The following is a 17,743-nucleotide window of genomic DNA, read 5'->3' as shown; positions in this document are numbered from 1 at the left end:
AGAAGAAAGATTATCTAAAACCAGACACGCCAGGGCGGTCCTCTGCCATTGCTTTCGCTTCTGAGGAGAATTTCATTAAAAACTGGTGAAAAAAAATATACAGTAAACTCCATTCTGTATATGCAGCTGCTTCCATTAAGGGGCTGAGGGAAAACTGAATCAGAAGAGCATCTTTAAGGGATAAATTATTTTTAATTTTAAATTTGCAACACAGGCATTTCCAAGAAGTACGTACTGTAAGTATTATTTAGCAGGAAATGAGTGTGGGAAGCATGATTTTATGCTTGTTTGACCATAAAAACCGAAGGAGTCTTTGCAAATCTCTCAAACAACTTCCTAATAGCTTGAAGAGCCACATTTTAATGAGAGAATCACCCTTTATTATACAGTGAGATACTGCTATTCCAGAGCGTGTTTGGGGAGTCCAGCCTGTCCACGGACCAGGATTTACATATTTGGAGCTTACCTGTGTGCTTTCCCCACCGAATTAATTGTTTTCCTCTCAGAAAGTCTGCCTGATCTCAACCAGCAGAATTTCAGTCCAAAAGCAGATCTCCAGACCAGCCTTGCTCTTTGCAAACCCCATGTGTGGGCCAACAGGATGGGTCGTCCTCGCTTGCAGCCCTGGAAAGTGAATTTATAGGCTTTATACAGAGGTTTGCTGAGAGCAATGGTCTTAAACCAGAATAACACCGATCGATGGAAATAATGATGGACATCGGGCTACCTGTATTAAAAATACACCAGAAATGGTCCTGCAAGCTCTTCATGCACGAATGCCCCTTTCTGGCTAACTGTGTTTCAGATGTGAAGTGTAAACATTTTACAGAAATGTGACTCCGGGTAAATGCAATCCTTAACGTTACATCTATAGGTTTCATCAGAGATGGTTCTGAACGGTATTTTATTGTAAATTGGGAGACATCCTTTTTTCTTCTCATTTCACTGGCACATAAACCTGGAACATATAGATTATATTACAGGTACAGGAGAAAAAAGCTGGAGGGAGGGAGGGAGAGAGGGGGAGGAGGAGGAGGAGTTCTCCTTGGAAATAGCAGGCAAACACCCGGGCCTGCGTCCCTCTGATAAGTAAGCGTGAGCTTGTGGCTCTGATGCTGCACCAGGTGATTATTTCCCAAAGTAATTCCTGCGGGAGGTTTGCCGTGCAGGGAAGGGAATAGCCCGATGTCCATGGATCAGGCATGGCTTTGGAGCGATGCCACGCGGGAAGGCTGGGGGAGAGCAAAAACGGGGGGGGAAGATGCTGATGCCCTCCGAAGGAGCCCGTTCTTCACATATATATCCCCTCCGCATCAAACGCATCTGCCTGAGCAGCTTCAGGGCTGTTACTTTAAATCATACGTAGAAAAATATTCTCACTGCTCTGTTAATTACAATGGCAAATTGAACAAATGCACTTACAGCGCAGTTGCTGTCGCCATTTCTACAGCGGTGTAATTCATGCTTGCAGCCCATGATAGGATTTTTTAATGTCATTACACAGTGGGGCAAAGTCTTCATTTTTAATAAAAATACAAATGCTAAAATGAAATGGATTAATATCTAATTTTACATCTTCATTTACATGATGTGCAAAATTATCTTAAATATTTGTTATGGATGGAGTAGCTTTCCACCAATTTGGGCTTTTTTTCGTCCTGGAGAATGTTAACATAAATTGTAGCATAAATCATTGCCTTGTAGAGTACCAGAAGGCGCATATAAAAACCCATATCTTTACTGCACATATTTCCCATTAACCATAATCTATTAGTAATTGAAGTTCATTACAAATTCTTGTAGACTTTATTGCTATCATGCTGCATGACATAGTGAACCTGGCTTGCATAACAAGAAGTCCTTGCTGGGAAATATCCTATTAACAATGACAGTGCATTTGTCATTGTGATAATAAATCCAAAGCTGCCTGTAGATTATAAATTATTGCGGCGCCATTTCCACTGTTGTAGTTTAAAAGTTTTGTCAGCACTTCCATTTTAAACCCCTGCTTTTCAGGCAGTTATAACTTGACCATAAAAAGCTGCAGCGAGCTGAATCCCGGCGTACAAGGTCTCAGTCCAAGAGCGTGTTTCTTCCCTCAGTGAGATTCATATTCCATCCACACGAAAATCTTCGAAGCAGAAGCTGTGTTTATGGCAGATTTTTTTCTTTTGCATTTGCATAGCTTCTAATTGGAAAACCCAGGACATTTGACAAGCAATTTGTCCATAATCTTTCTAAAGATTGTGGTAAAGTATGAAAATATATCAAGACAAAAGGGTGAGAGCTGGGTTGAGCTGAGTGTTTGCTGGTTTAACACCTGAAAAAGCCTCAATCCTTATCTCCAGGTGCCACAGACTTTGGGGAGGCGTTGGCCAAACCCCACTTCTCTTCAAAGGAGAAACCGAAGAGAAATGATGCTACCCATATGCCTTGCAAAGGGGGTTTGAGGATTAATTAATAACGCTGAAATTCTGGCATTCACTCAAGTCATCCTTCATCATGTTTGTGCAATTCTTTGAGCTCTATATAGGTTTTAAGTGTTATTAAGAGAAAATTGCCACAGAGTTGAACTTTAAGTGTTAATTATGACTCGAGATATAAATGACATCAGGTCAAATCTTTCACCATTTAACTCCGTAATTGACTTCAGCTCGCTACACCAGGGGATATCTATCTAGCTGAATGCATCTGTCTATCATATTTCTCAAGTGCCTATAGCAATGCATCCAATTAGCTGGACGTAACTATTATGCCTCAGCTGCTCCTAAATGGTGTAGGATGAAGCCTTCACCTCCCTGAAATCACCAGAAAACTTTCCCTCCCGCCAGCAAGGCCAGGTTTTCACATCAGCTGCAATAGATGCTCTGTCTTGAAGTACCACTCGTGTTTTCATGGGGTGGATAGTGGATTTTGCAGTAAATATAGTAATTGTCTTTTCACATCACTAGTGTCTTCCATCTGAAAATGCCCCAAATTACTTTAAAATCTAGATATGCAAAACCTCTTAACTTACCGCTGAGGTGCAGCAATCTCCTGGGTGAAATTCAGCAGCTGTTGGATGGTTCACGGCACCATTTCACAGCGATTTATGGCAGGAGGAGGAGGAGGCGGCTGTTGGCGGTCAAAGTGGCAATGCCGAAGAGCAGAAAGTAATTACCCGGGCTGGCGCTGAGCCGAGGCACGGGCACTAACGTGTCTCCTCTGGCCAAAATTGCCATTACCTCACTGCTTCACCTCTTCCTCGGCAGTGGAGTGGCAGGACACGGGGCTGGCTCAGGACGAAGCCCGGTGCCCACCGCCACCCCGGCACATCCAATAGCTTACGCCAGTGGTGGGACCAAGGGTCTCTGCCATCAATGAGCTTGACACCAGCTGTTGTGCTGCAGTTCTACCTACTCTCTTGGTGCTCCTGCGTGCTAGTGGCAATGGGGAGCTCTCCTACCACTGTCAAAGTCAGCCTTCATTAGCTCGTACCTCCCAACGCCTCACGTTCCAATCTTCCCAGTTCCCTTGCACCTCAAGAGGCGCTTCACCACCAGCCTTTGCTACCCAGCAGAGTTCATATGGAAGTCGGAGATGGATCTGATGGGTTCAAGGGAAAAGAAGATATCTTCCCTTTTTGCTTTAATCGGATATTCCTCTTTCCATTCCTAGATGGTACCTAGCAGAGATGCATGACTGTGTGGGTCCAAGGTGGTACTGGTGTGATTCAGGATGGTGCTTTTTTTTCAAGAAAGGTGAACTGCTCTAAATAAGCACCAGAAAAAATTACAGCATATTGAAGATTTCTTCCTCAGTTTTGTGTGTTCTGTCTGTATGATCAGGTTTCTAGCAAAAAACCCCCAATGAACACAGAAATGACCAAATTAATGACTCTCTGAAATCCTTAAACTGAAACCGTGTCATAGTTTCCCACTGAAACAGAATATAAGGACCTAACATCTTTAAGACTCTTAATGCTATAAATGCATTTTTGTATTTTTGTGCCTGTGGTTTTGCAGAGGTGGCGATGAGGTATCATTTATTTTGGTGAGGGCAAACAGGATATTTGCCAACAGGTATAATTTCTTTGTTTTCTTAAAGAAAATGAAATGACATTATTTGGAGGCTCTTTCAAGGATCTGGTGTGTTACAATGGATTCTGGCGGAGATGAATTAGTGGCCAGAGTATAGGTGAACTTGCCAAAAATGAATAGCAATGCAATTTATCATACGCTTCTGTAATTTATCTCACGACCATGTATTAGATTAGATAAAGACAGAAAGACATGTGAATTGGATGGACTGGACTACTACTGAAAACTTACACCTGCTTTTATTGAGGCTGACAGGAAGATTTCTGTTGCCTGCATTGCAATCAGAATTTGGCTTCACATTTTTAATTTGCTTTGAAGTATCATCTTGTCCAGCAACGAGGAAAAAAGCTAACTCAACATTAAAAAGTTTGTTGATCGTGTCTGCTATTTCATATTCAATACAAATTTGCTCCATCATATGTTTCATATACAAGCATTTAAAAATTGTAAATATAAAGAACACTTAGATGCTTAAAAATAACAGTTATAAGCAGCTGTGAAACCACTCATTACGTGCTACACCGTTTTTAAGGTAACAAACCAATAGTTTATTTTGTCCCCTTCCAACAAAATCCGTACTTCAAAATCCACATTTCTTACCAAATTGGTCTGTCTGTAGGACAGCCAGCAGCTCAGAGTGTTTACCTACACACGATAAAAAGATGTGCTACACTGCCTTCAAATTCAGTAATATCACCAGCTACCTTCTTTAGGCTCGTTGCGAACCAGTGATTGATATCTGTTCTTTTGCATTGCTTTCCTCTCATATCTCTTTGTCCTGCTGCTATAATCAATCACAGATTTTTCCATCAGGCTTCATGTCAGATTAGGATAGTGAACATGACTTGCTTAGAACAAACTGCTTCAAAGCGCACCGAGGCAAGCTCAGGAGTCGAACTGCTCGAAAAATGATTGTTTTGGGCACGTCCATGAAGGCAGAGCAATAGCAGGGAGTTGGAAATATGCTTTTATGGTAAGGGTTTGGAATTGCTCCTCTCTATGAAGCTTGACACAATCAAAGCTGCCACCGTGGGACTGGTATTTTAAGTGAGGAGCAATGCCCGGCTCGTCATTTTCCCAATTCAGGAAGAAATTTCTGCTTAGAAGTCAATGGATGTAGCTGGCAGGATCCGCACGCATATTCTGCCTGGGATGTGAGCCGCAAAGTCACACTTAGCTTTTGTGTTTGGTGCTTTATGCGTGCTATCAAGAACTGAAAGGAATGAAAGCCCACCAACTTTCTCTCCTCTGCATAGGAATATATTTTAAAGATTCGCAGTGACTAGTCTTCCTAGGAGAACTAAACTATCAATTCCTTACTTTAAAAACTCTTTGGGGGATTACTGCTTGTTTTTATAGTGCCTAGCACAATCGAGTCCTCATCTTGGTTGGTGGTTTTTAGGTGCATCTGTTGTATAAGTAACAAATGATTGATTTTTTGTGAAGGATATAGCATTATTTATGGAAAAGGATTGTAAGGATTTGATCCAAATTTGGATCAGCGATTGTGGATGAGTTTGCTGACAGCAATTTCCTCCCCCATGACTGCTGTTGCTCAGAGCTATAAACCCCGAAGAAGGGGTGGCTCTTCCCACGGCAGCTGGGTGACCTCTGGGACTGCTCCTGAAAGAGGAACAGATGTTAAACCTTTACATGTGTCAAGAGAAGACAACGATGTAGTGGACAAGAAGGAACATCCGGTATCCAGTGCAGGAGGTCCCTGAGCTGAAATATTGAGGAAAAATATCACACGTGCTTGGCTCGGTACATATAAGATGTATAGGATACTCTTCCCTAGGTCCCCACCTGTAACCACAGCTGGAGAGACACTAACTAAACAATCATCGTAGTCCAACCATTTAGTGCTTGTTGTAGCCCAAGCTGAAGTGACCATCACTGGAGATACTATACAAGACATTCATAGAATCATAGAATCACAGAATGGTTTGGGTTGGAAGGGACCTCAAAGCCCATCCAGTTCCAACTCCCCTGCCATGGGCAGGGACACCCTCCACTAGCCCAGGTTGCCCAAAGCCCCATCCAACCTGGCCTTGAACACTGCCAGGGAGCCAGGGGCAGCCACAGCTTCTCTGGGCAACCTGTGCCAGGGCCTCACCACCCTCACAGGGAAGAATTTCTTTCTAACATCTAATCTAAATGGACCCTCCTTCAGCTTAAACCCATTACCCCTTGTCCTGTCACTACACTCCATGATAAACAGTCCCTCTCCAGCTCTCCTGTAGGCCTTTCAGGTACTGGAAAGCTGATGTCCCCGGAGCCTTCTCTTCTCCAGACTGAACAATCCCAACTCTCTCAGCCTGTCCTCACAGCAGAGGTGCTCCAGCCCTCTGATCATCTCCGTGGCCTCCTCTGGACTCTCTCCAACAGCTCCATGTCTCTCCTGTACTGGGGCCCCCAGAGCTGGACGCAGTACTCCAGGTGGGGTCATTGCGGCACAGAAGTATTGTTACCCATTTTACACACTAAATCTCTTCTTCCTCAATTTAATTCTTTTTCCCTAATGACTGACATCTGAGCCCAGGGCAGGCACTGGGCTGCTGAAAGCAGTGCTTGCACAGCCCACGGGAGCACGAACCCTGACATCCTGCATTTAATCCCAGGGAACACACAGGCAGTGGTGCGTTAGCGTAATATTTCCAAGAAAATTCTGAGTAAAAGGCTTTTTGCCATGCCTGTGTGTAAAACAGGCTCTCTCAGGTTTTGCAATGTGACAGTGGATGCCAACACTGCCTGAAATGACAGCTTTCTGGAAAACATAACCCAAGAAGGCTTGAGAGTCAGCAGTCACAGAATATTTTCATTGGAAGCTGTTACTGGGCTTGGGATCTTTCCTGAAATAAGCCAGGTAAACTGCTGCTGAGGCGGACATAGTGCCAGGGCAGCAGGCAAACTATGAAATAAATCCTGAAGTACCTATGGGCTGCTGTAATGCTGCATGGCTGCCAGCAGGTAACGGTATGGGGGGGTGGTAAAAAAAAAATGATTGAAAAAAAAATACAACTAAAAGCTTGTACTCTGCAAAAGGTAGAGGATTTGCAGCACAAAGTTTGCGATATTTCTGGTTCCTACAGATCTGGTTCTGGCTACTCCTCCTCTCACTGTGCAGAGGCTTTGAGGCTGTGCCTGAAGACAGCCCTTGCTCCAAGGCAGGAACTGGGGTCTTCTGGAAGGCAAAGGACCACGGCCAGAGAAACTGGGGGATTCCTACCTTCCAGGTGAACCTCAGGCCACCCGGCTGAACAGTTGATTTAAACCCTCGGGTAGCTAACCCACACAGCAGGAAAGGTTAACTCAGATTACTAAGGGAAACCTCCTTCTGGAATGATTTATAGAGAGGCTACAACTGCCCTGTAACCAAACAAGGGACACAGATGCCATGGTTTACTGTTCAACTGGCTTATCGATGTGTAAGGTCATTCATCACACATTGCTTTAGACTCCCGGGCCAATATGTGTAAAAGCCTGTCTCACAACAAGCACAGCCTTTTCGACTCCCATCTGCCCACAGCAGCCCTTCCAATGTTCCTAATCACATCCCTGCACATTACTCTATTGACTACAACTCGCCTCAAAGCCGCGGCTGTACTGATGTGCCCCAAGGGTGTGGATTGTGTTAACGAACAAAAAAGACCCAGGGTCTCCATTTAAGAACCTGTTTCAAAGCCCAGCAGTTACAAGCTCCACCTCTGGACAGCCACACTTCCATTTGGAAGGCAGAGTTGCTCCAAGACTGCCTTACTTGTTGCAATTTGTTTGCTGTAATTCAGATTCTCGTGTACATGTGGCTGCATGCTCGCATTAGCAGTGCATGGAACGGCTCCGTTTCTTATGCAGTCAAAAAAGAAAGATAAAGAGTAGACATGCTGAGAAGACAGGATCAGCTAGAGAGGGACCCCAAGAGAGGCAGAGCCGGTGCTGTGCCTGGGCTGCGGTGCAGGAGAGGAGATCTCCAGCTCTTCCCAGAAGAGGCGTGAGTGGGGGAAGTGGCACTCCGGGGGAAGAGTTTCCTCTCAGATGTTATGAAAAGCATGAAAAGCAATTAAAATAACCTTAAAATAGGAAGGTCTCTTCCTCTTTCTTTTTTTTTTTTCAGAGCACACTTCTGCACTCCCAAGGCTCTCGTTGACCTAGATAGAGGTAGAGGGACATGTCTGGCCTAATGCACAGGCGAAAGTTATTCTGTTTATTAATCGGGGACATGTTTCGCGGCAGCACTTGGCAGCCCAAGCCCTTGGAGCAGCCCGAGGGCTCGGGCTGTAGCTCCCCGCAGCAAGTGGCCCTGGGGCCATGCCAGGAGCGCCGAGGGCAGCAAGCAGAGCCGCCTGCCCCCGCCCGGGGGAACGCTGAGCAGAGGAGTTAAGCCCCGCTGTTTTTAGGACATAGGTATTTATTCTGTTCATTAGGCATCTTCACGCCCAGGGCGTTTATAAACCTTCTGCTGGAACTGGGGGAGTCAGGCAGAGCGGGGTGATGGGCGTTTCCTTCCAGGGAGGGCAGGGGAAGCCGAGGTGCAGCCTCACCTCTAAGTGCATCTGCTTCGCATGTGAGAAACCTCTTCCTTGGGCTCTCCGTGTGATTTGGAGGAGGTCTGTGAGCCCAGTCCTCCCACAGCAATGTCTTCACCACTTACGTGGATTATTTGCATGAAACACAGTGGTGCTCGGAGAACACATTCCAGCGACACATGGCGCTGGTCCCACCAGTAGCTACGTGCCAAACAGCCCAATTTTAAGTTACATTATTGGAAGAAACAGGTAATTCCAGTTTTATATACAAGATCTCAATTGCCTAATGCTTTTCAGTCATGCACCTCATGCTGAGAGCTGCCTCTCTGGAGCTCTAGCTGTGCACGCTCACTTGCGAGCAGGGAAAATAGGTGTGGTGTCCTTGTGAGGATTTGAAGAGGGCTTGCGCTGGAGCTTGTCGCTGTTGTGGTTTTGATCTTAGTAACAGGTAAATCAATGGCCAAGGAGGCTGGGGAAGAGGGAGGGAAGAGGGGAGAGGGCTACAATACCTGGCCAGTGCCACGTAGTGATGCACACCCAAGCACTTATCCATGCTCCAAACGATGGGTAAAACCACCAAAGACAATCCTAACCTCAGAGCAGTTGGTAGCTATGAGTGTTCCATGTGATGGCTGCGATTCAGGTAAAAAATAGCAGCTTTTGCCCACCAAGTGCCAGACCACTGCTGAAGGCTTCGTAGGTTCACAGCCATGGTGACTTTTAGGGATGAGGCTGGAGAAGGACACGGGTGTGGCAGACTTTCAAAAACCAGCTTAGGATGCCTGGAAAGGAAATTTCGTGAGAGCTCTTTTAAAAAAAATCTGATTGTACCAACAGTGTCAATATAAATGGAGTAGGGAATAGGAAACTGTGTAATGGAGTTTTTTAATTATGATTCCTTTTGCTTTCTTAAAAACCATTAAAAAGTCATGATGTGACCAAATGGCTCGAGCCTACAAGATACTTCCAATTTTATTTTTATACTCATTGTGTCCCTTTGTTAATTTATAGGTATTGAAATAATAAACAAAGCCAATCTTATCTTTTACATCTGATACCATAAAAGTGGTAATTTTAAAAAGGTTACCTAGAGTCAGTGCGAAGCTTTGATTTCTGTCATTAGCATATTTAAGTCTAGCTTAGGAAAGGTTTCTTCCCTGAAACACACATTTCGTTAAAAACTGTTTAGTGCCCATAACCAGTCTGCTGATCTTCTCAAAATATGTTCTCCTCATAGGCCAGAGCTAACCTGTGCATATGAAATGAGTTCAGCTTAATGTTGTGTTAAAAGAGTTTCGTCTCTGGAGCAGTCGCTCTTCTTAATACCATGTAATCATATCCCATCTATTTAGTTTTCATTTAACTTGCCCCATACAAGCAACGAATCCAGTTTAATTAAATGTTCTTTTAAACAGTGAAATGACACTGGTTTGTATTTTAAAAAATCTATACGCCACAGGGCACCCTCAAGACACAAAATCCTAATAAAGAGGATGTAAGACGTACAGCTAATAATACAGAGCAAGTTTGACATTTGCAGGGTAATTTAGTGAACCAAGTGCTTCCTTACAGGCTTCACGTGGAACCGCAGTGGCTGCAGTACCATTTAATAGAAGATGAAGAGCCATGTTTGCAATAATGCTAATAAACAGCTAATCTGAAAATTAGACTAGCATGTGGCAAAGGGGTGTTGTGCATGTATAATAAATGCTGCTCAGCAGCAGGATGAAGGTTGGCCGCTGATGCCGAAACCCTGGCGCAGCGTTAATCGGCAGCCTGGGGTGGCTGGGCAAGGCTCGGTCGCCTGCGCCCCACGAGTCCCCAGGCTGCATGCTGCAGGGAAAGGAGTGGAGAAACGCATATTAACGCTAAGGGATGTAGGAAACGGGTACTGCAGGTACACCTAACAGAGCTTAAAATAGCTCCTGAGGTCCTGATGACCAGGGGAATGGCTTTAAGTTCAACCAGTGCTTACTGGTCAACCCAGTAAGAGGTGAGGACAGGCGTTGACCAAGCATCCCCTTTTAGTGTTACTGTTCTCCAAGTTAAATCTGGTCTAACGCTAGCCAGTAAGTAATTTAACTCTTCTTTTTTCAAGGGCAGCATAAGGTAGAAGAGGAAATTGAGGCAGAAACGAGTGGTAAATGTTCATTTTTCTCCTTTAGAAGAATCAGGACCTTTAATAAAGTAAGTATTAGGGCAATGAAGAAATAAACACTGAAAGCATAGCACTCATTACTAAAATGAAAGTGCTTGCTAATATATGCAGTGCACCTGGAAATGCCCATTCAAGTAATTACAAAAGGGAAAACCACCGGGGAAACAGGCAAGCATGAAGACAATAGCCATTAGAAACAATATTAAATTAAGCACGCCTTTTGAGATCTACAAATTCACTGATTAAATTGTGCATTACAAACCCTGCCTTGACTTCATTTAGCTGGAGTCCTGGAGCGAACCTGCAAAATTTGAAAACAGCCTCTTGATTTGTATTGAGCTGCAGTCAGGGCTGTTCCTAACTTTGCTTCGTCCTGGGATTTTTAAAAGACGCAAAAAAATAACGTTTGGGGTTTTTTTGCAGATTCCAGTTAACAGAAGGCATTGCACTCCCCCAGTCTGAACAAAACAAGGGCAGAAAAAGGGCACTTCATGCCATGCAGCATTAAGCTTGGCAAACGGCATAAAGACCATCAAAATCAGCAGGCACCTTCTCATTGACCGAATAGCCCTTGACTGTGGCCTCCCGTGCGCGTTTGGGTCAATTTGGCCACCCCAGCCCCTCTGTGCACCCAGGATGAGGAGCCCCGTGTTTCCTCGGGGAGCCCCTTCCCACCCAGCTATCGGGCGGGATGGCTTCCTACCCTGCATTTTGGCTAAGGTGCCTTTTGCCATGGGGCAGAGCCCGCGGGTGGGGGGATTACACCCCCCTGTGATTCCTGCCCCTCGGATATTCCCACCCCAGGGACAGCTCATGGGGCAGCGACCGTGAGCCACGGTTCAGAGCTCAATCTGTTAAGGTGCTCACAACCGTACGGATGTTTGTGTGTCTGTGCAAAGGAAGGGAGGAATAGAGACCAAGATACGACCCTACTGGTGACAAAACTGCATCTTCTTACAGAGACATGAGAAATGAGTGAGGACAGGGTTATTAATATGTTTATTGGAGTCCAGGGTTGTTTATAACCATTTTCCTATTGTTGATGAGATTTCCGGGGCTAATGGAAACTCTCCCACTTTCTCCTGTTCTCTGAGACATCTCCTAAAATTGATTGTGGAAGTCAGCAACCACTTCCAATTGATTTTGTGTCATTAAACATTAAAAACCGTGCACAGCTTCCGTAGAGTTCTTCCTGCTGGGAAGTGGGCTACCACCCACCAGAGATCCCGGGTTACTGCTAAAACCATGGATTAGATGGGAGGGGAGTAAAATTGTTAGAAAACTCTTTTCTAGCTAACACTTTCTTGTAAAAGCACACACACATAACGTGCTCCTTCCTCTTCCAAAACCTGGAAGATAGGCAGCTTTATTCAATTTTTCAGCTTTCAGCTTTATTTAGTGGGAAGAGAAGAGCTGGACAGAGATCACTCATTTCTGCTTCTATCCACTTCATCTCTCTCCGCTTTTTTCTAGGCAATGAGGTGCTCCTGCTTTGTTTGCTCTTAGGGAGCCACCTAACATCCTTCCTCCCCTCGTTCCCTCAAGGATTTCCAGTGAGCCAGAAGAAAATGGCACCTTTGAGAAGCCTTTGCTCCCAGGAAAGCAGAAAGTGAGGGCTCTTTCCCTGGTTCTCAGTTCATTCCCTCCATATGAACAATCTGGAGCCAATCTGCACGGTGCAGATGGAAATTCCTGTTTTAGCTGTTGATGGGCAGTGGGGAAGCAGCGAGCTCCTATGCAGCTGCAGACTGCAGGGCTCATATCTGAAGCTTATCATAGTGAAGGCTCTCCGGAGACATATTTTGGGCATACGTATATGTAAATGAGGCCTTTCCAAAAAACCCAGGGAGGTCTGTGAGAAATTAATTCATCCCCGTCATACCTAAATAACAGACCTCTGTGGTCTGAAGCTGTCAGGAGACCAGGAGAAAACTGGAGCCACACAGACCTTTGCCCTCCATAAACCCACCGAGGTCTCTGTAGACCTCTCCCACCCCTTTGTGAGTCACATTTCCATGAGCTGTACCAAAAAACTAGAGTATTGATGGGCTGCTGAGGGGATAACGGCTAGATGACAAATAGTAGGACCAGCCACCCCGAATGGTGAAGAGAGTCAGCTGCTTTGCTCAGATGTCCTGGATACAAATGGAAAAACACTGACTGACAGACAAAGGCTCCTGTCCCTGCAGGGAGCACATTCAAGAGGACAGCTTTTGTGCACCATTTCAGACTTTGAAATTAAGGCTGGAATAGCCCATAAAGTGACACATAACATATTAAACACCTTCTGCGTCTTAGGAAGCGCAAACTAGGTGTTGCAAATGGAGACTCATATGGCCCAGCTGCCTCAGGCCATATGGTCACTCTGCTCCTCGCTGTGCCACTGTATGTTCAGAAATGCAGCAGGACAGCGGTCAGGATGCTGGCATGGGCAGGGAACAGCAGCGCATGCGAGGGTGAAAACGATGCTGGTCGGACAAGGGCTGCTTGATGTGCTTTCTCTGTTGGCATTTGTGGACTTGGTTCAGCTACTCAATTTGTGATATGTAGAGCAGCCAAAATAACTCTATGCAAAATAAACAGCTGAGAGGAGATGAAAATAGAGCTAATAATACAGTCATTAGGAAGACAGCCAAAGCACAAATTGCAGTGTCTAGTGTGAAAAGAGAAGTCAGAGAAGGGAAATGACTGTCCATACCCTATGCCACATGGGGGACACAAATATGGCCCCAAATAGCAGCTGTCTGTAGCAAAGGGACAGCAACAGGCTGTGTGGTCAGACCTGTTGGCTTGGCACCGGCCACCATCCCAGCAGGATGGTGCTCAAGTGCTGGGCAGGTCGTTCATGGCCCTGCCTGGTTGGCAACAGCTCGGCAGGGTACAGCGGCAGGCAGGGCAGGAACATCTCACGCCATAAATTCGTATCACCTGGGAAGATGGGAGCACCACCCTGCTGCGACAGATGTGCAAGACACATCTGTGAGGGGGTCATTTTCTGGCAACAAGATGAGTCATGATTAAGAGGGCCACAGCCAGACGTTTCAAACCAGCAAATTGACAGTCCAGGGGGGTCAGCAGTGTCGATGGAAAACCATTGTCAGTCCTTGGATGGGCATCAATAACTGCGGCTCTGCGGCTGCCTCATCCTGTCTCGCAGAGGCTATGGTCCTGCAAGTGGAGCTTAACCTTGGTGCATCTTGTAAGTCAGGCACAATACCAGAAGTGGTTAACAGTACCAGAGCAGTCAGGGATATTTTACTGCCATTTTCTTGATAGCCGGTGTTTCTGATCCATCTAAGGTCAGGCAGTGTATTTCTTTTTACCCTCAGGTGGAAGCTAATGATAATGCAGCTTCTCGACCTGCCATTCACGGCACCTATTTAAAATTGCTCGAAGAGGATGTGCAACCGCACGTCCTTAAACAGAAAACTTCAAGTGCCTTTTTGTGCAGAGTGCTTTTGAGTTTAGACCTACCTCCAACTTGAAATGGGAGGAAAGTCCTTCCAGAGAGCAAATAGAGGGCAATTAAATATATTCTTGTTTATATAAAAGCCTTCTGCCCAAGACGATCAAGGCCTGGTCTTCTTCTGTATGAGCATTTCTGCTGTGATAAAACCACTGCAGAGCAAATGATGCAAGCCCACACTTCAGAAGTATTGACTGGAATGATTTCTCCCTGCTCCTCTCGCTGTCAGCTTTCTCAGGTGGTTCCCCTCCAGTCTGTTGCATTCTTAAAATGGGGAAAAAAAATACATTCTGATTTCTTAATCACAGGTTACAGAATGATTGTGATTTCCCTCAATATCTCTCTGTGCCTCTAGGGAAATATAGTCTCAGCCAATTTCTGGCATCCGTCTTTCATAATCCCCCGTGTACACCAAGGCGGAGGGTTTAATTAGTGGTGTGGGAATGTCCACCTCTTGAATGATTTTTGCCTACTTTATTCTCTCATTGCTGGAGGAAGAATGTTAGAAGATTTTTAGTCTTCTTTTTTCTTTTTTTTTAAGTAACACTGTGAACCTAAGAAATCAAACTTTTTTCTGAACTATTTTTATTTACAAGTAACACTTAAAATTGCAGTAACAGGAAGGAATATGAGATCTATTCACACCCCCTTGATTTTCTGTCTCCCTTGAGGTTGTCAGAATTTCAACATATACAAAGAATTTTCCTATTTAGCTGAGGCACTCATATGGCCTCTGCTAGAAGTGTCTTAGCTTCTCACAAAAGTTCATTTTCTTTCCATGATACAGGTGGGGGACCAAGATGCAGAGACCTGAACCAGATTTAAAAAAATAATTCTGTTGTCTAAAGCTGAGAGTAAAAACTAAATGGCAGTTTCAGGAGCTCTCATTGTGTGAAACCAAGAGGAGCTAGTAACTATTTTTTCATCTTTCAATATCTGAATGTCAGAGGGTATTTCAATACCTCTGTCCCTCGCTGATGTGCCCGTGTTCACTCATGAAGCCTGTGCAAGTTGAACCTGCACTCCCAGCTCTGGCCCAAAGTGCTGACTGATCCCATCTCCAGTGGTGAAGCAAACTTAGTTAAATATAGAGAAACACATCCAGAAAAGCACAAAACAGTGACGAGGGTAACTAAATAGACTTTGCAAGGACAGTGTCATGTGTCACGGTGTTCGCCCAGGCAGGCATGGCCCACCTTTGCCAAGGTGGTGAAAGTGGCTCTTCTAAATAGATGTTCTGGATGAGCTGAATCAAGGCACAAAGATTTCCCTCTTTCCTCTTCGCTCCTTGCACAATGCAAAGCAGATGATACCTATGCCAAATCATTTCATTTCTTCCAGCTTTATTGCCAGCCTTTGGGCTGCCTCATTCTGGACCTGCTGCAATCCAATCTGCTCTTGCTAATACTTCTAATATAATATTTATAACAGCCCAGGTTGAACCAAAGGCTACTTGCACTGACAGATGCCACAAGCTATATCTCTCCTTTCCCTTTTATTGTTTGGTAGCTTCTGGCAAAGAGGGAGAGGGTCTGGTAATGAAATGTTCCTTCTCTGCTTTAAACACACAGGAACATTTTGCTGTGCTGCCTGTTATTCATGGGGGAGTAATCAAGTGGCTGCCGGTTGGTTATCAACGTGTTGCGGAAGGGCAGGATATGTGATTGTAGTGGATAAGATATGTTTCTGATTCAATTATCGAGCTGCAAACGCATATCAGCTTTCACACTTGTGGCTTTGGGGACGTGCATGTGGGCAAACTCAGCTGCAACACTGTGGACAGAGGGACCTTTTTCTGTAACAGGGGTGTAAAGTCATTTCTCTGTGACTAAAGATAATGAGTTCTGCAGGACTATAAATAGGTGTGGAGCTGTTTTGCACATAAAGCATCCCTTTGCTACTTTGCTACAGCAGAACACTGGGGAAAATTCTGCAGGGAATAATATTCTCCTGGCAGATGGTTGGACCAGGAGACCTGCTTGACATTTTCCATGTCTAGTTTTCATGATTTATATAGCATCACCCCTTGGAAAAGCAATTCTAAGAGGACATTACAGTTCTATGATAATCCACTGTACTTGAAAGAGAAAAAAAATGCCAATATAAATATGCGTATCCCCTGCGGTTGGAGCTAACCAACTTCTTCAACTCAAGTTCTGTTTGAGTTTTTCAACTTTCTTGGCTAGAACCACATGGAGCTTTTTGCTAGATGGCTGATTAAGCAAATTTCCATGGGAATAATAGTGATTTTGGGGGAGAGGTGAGAATGGTCAGAAGGAAAGAAGAGAGGAGATGAAGACGATCAGGCACCCCGGGCTCTGCACTGCACAAGAGCTAAGCTCGGTCTCAGGTAGAGACCAGACTGAGGGCGTAACTGGTGTCTTCTGCCCCGGACATGTGCCCTAGCCACTAGGCTACTTATAGGTCTCTGTGGGGGAGAAAGAAACTTCCTTTCTACTAAAATTCCTGTTTTCACTCAATCACAGAATGAGAAAGGTTATGAAATATATAAAAAAAACTTTTAGAAGGAAAATAGCTTTCCTCCAAGCTCTATTCAAGTGCCTTGGGGAGGGGGAAGCTCCTCCTTCTGGTCTTCATTAGAAAGAGAAGTGTGCATCAAGGGGGAAAATAAGATCCAAGAAGAGTAAAAGGCTTCAGGGGAAAGTTTTTGCTCCGTACAACTCAGTGTAATGTTGCTGACAACTAGGAGAGTTTTGCGTTGCTCAGTTATGAGCCTTTGCTCCATGTAGCAGAACTATGGGGCATAGCTGCTCTCCAAGGGCAGTATTTTCAAGAAGTAAAGATTGAAATGTTCAGTCATGTTCATAAGGACACCAAAGATCAGAAACAAAAATATTTCAGATAGAGGAAATGTCATCAGGCCAAACTGGGATGATAAGAAAATGTATAGACCAAAGAGCCCATGATGGGAAATGACTGGAGACAGATGATTCTGAAATTAACAATTAATTTTAAATCAAGCTAGCAATTCATTGGAAACCACAGTCTAAACAGAAGATGACAATTAAGTCAGTAAATACAGAAAAGCTATGGGAAAAAATAATATACTAACTTCATTTATATTAACAGCTGCAATCTGTTCCCCACCCTTGATCTTTCTGTAGAAACAGAGTGTGGAAAAATGGCTCAGAGCTTTCCAAGTGTCGTGCACAAGCAGAGTGCAGAAACCTGACTATTTGTTGGTTTTAGTGTCTCTTGATATATGTCTATGGCTATGACATAGCACCCACTGATAACTCCTACCTCATACTGTTGCTCTTTCCTGGAAAGGAGCTGTGCTGTAAGCACACAGTTTTCTTTAAGGCGAACAACACTCTGAGAGCTGGAAGCCCTCATCTTGTGCAGTTTTAATCTAAAACCACAGAAAAAAAGTTTTAAAAAAAGTATTCTGAATGCAAAGTAAATAGCAATTACCCTGACACTTCCATATTTCAGCAATGAGCAGCTGTATTTGCTCTTGTGCAGGGGAACTGTTTTCACTTAAGCCATGGGG

Source organism: Grus americana, chromosome 6 (genome assembly GCF_028858705.1).
Source record: "Grus americana isolate bGruAme1 chromosome 6, bGruAme1.mat, whole genome shotgun sequence".
In the NCBI taxonomy this organism is placed as follows: domain Eukaryota; kingdom Metazoa; phylum Chordata; class Aves; order Gruiformes; family Gruidae; genus Grus; species Grus americana.
Note: the sequence above shows the minus strand (reverse complement) of the source record.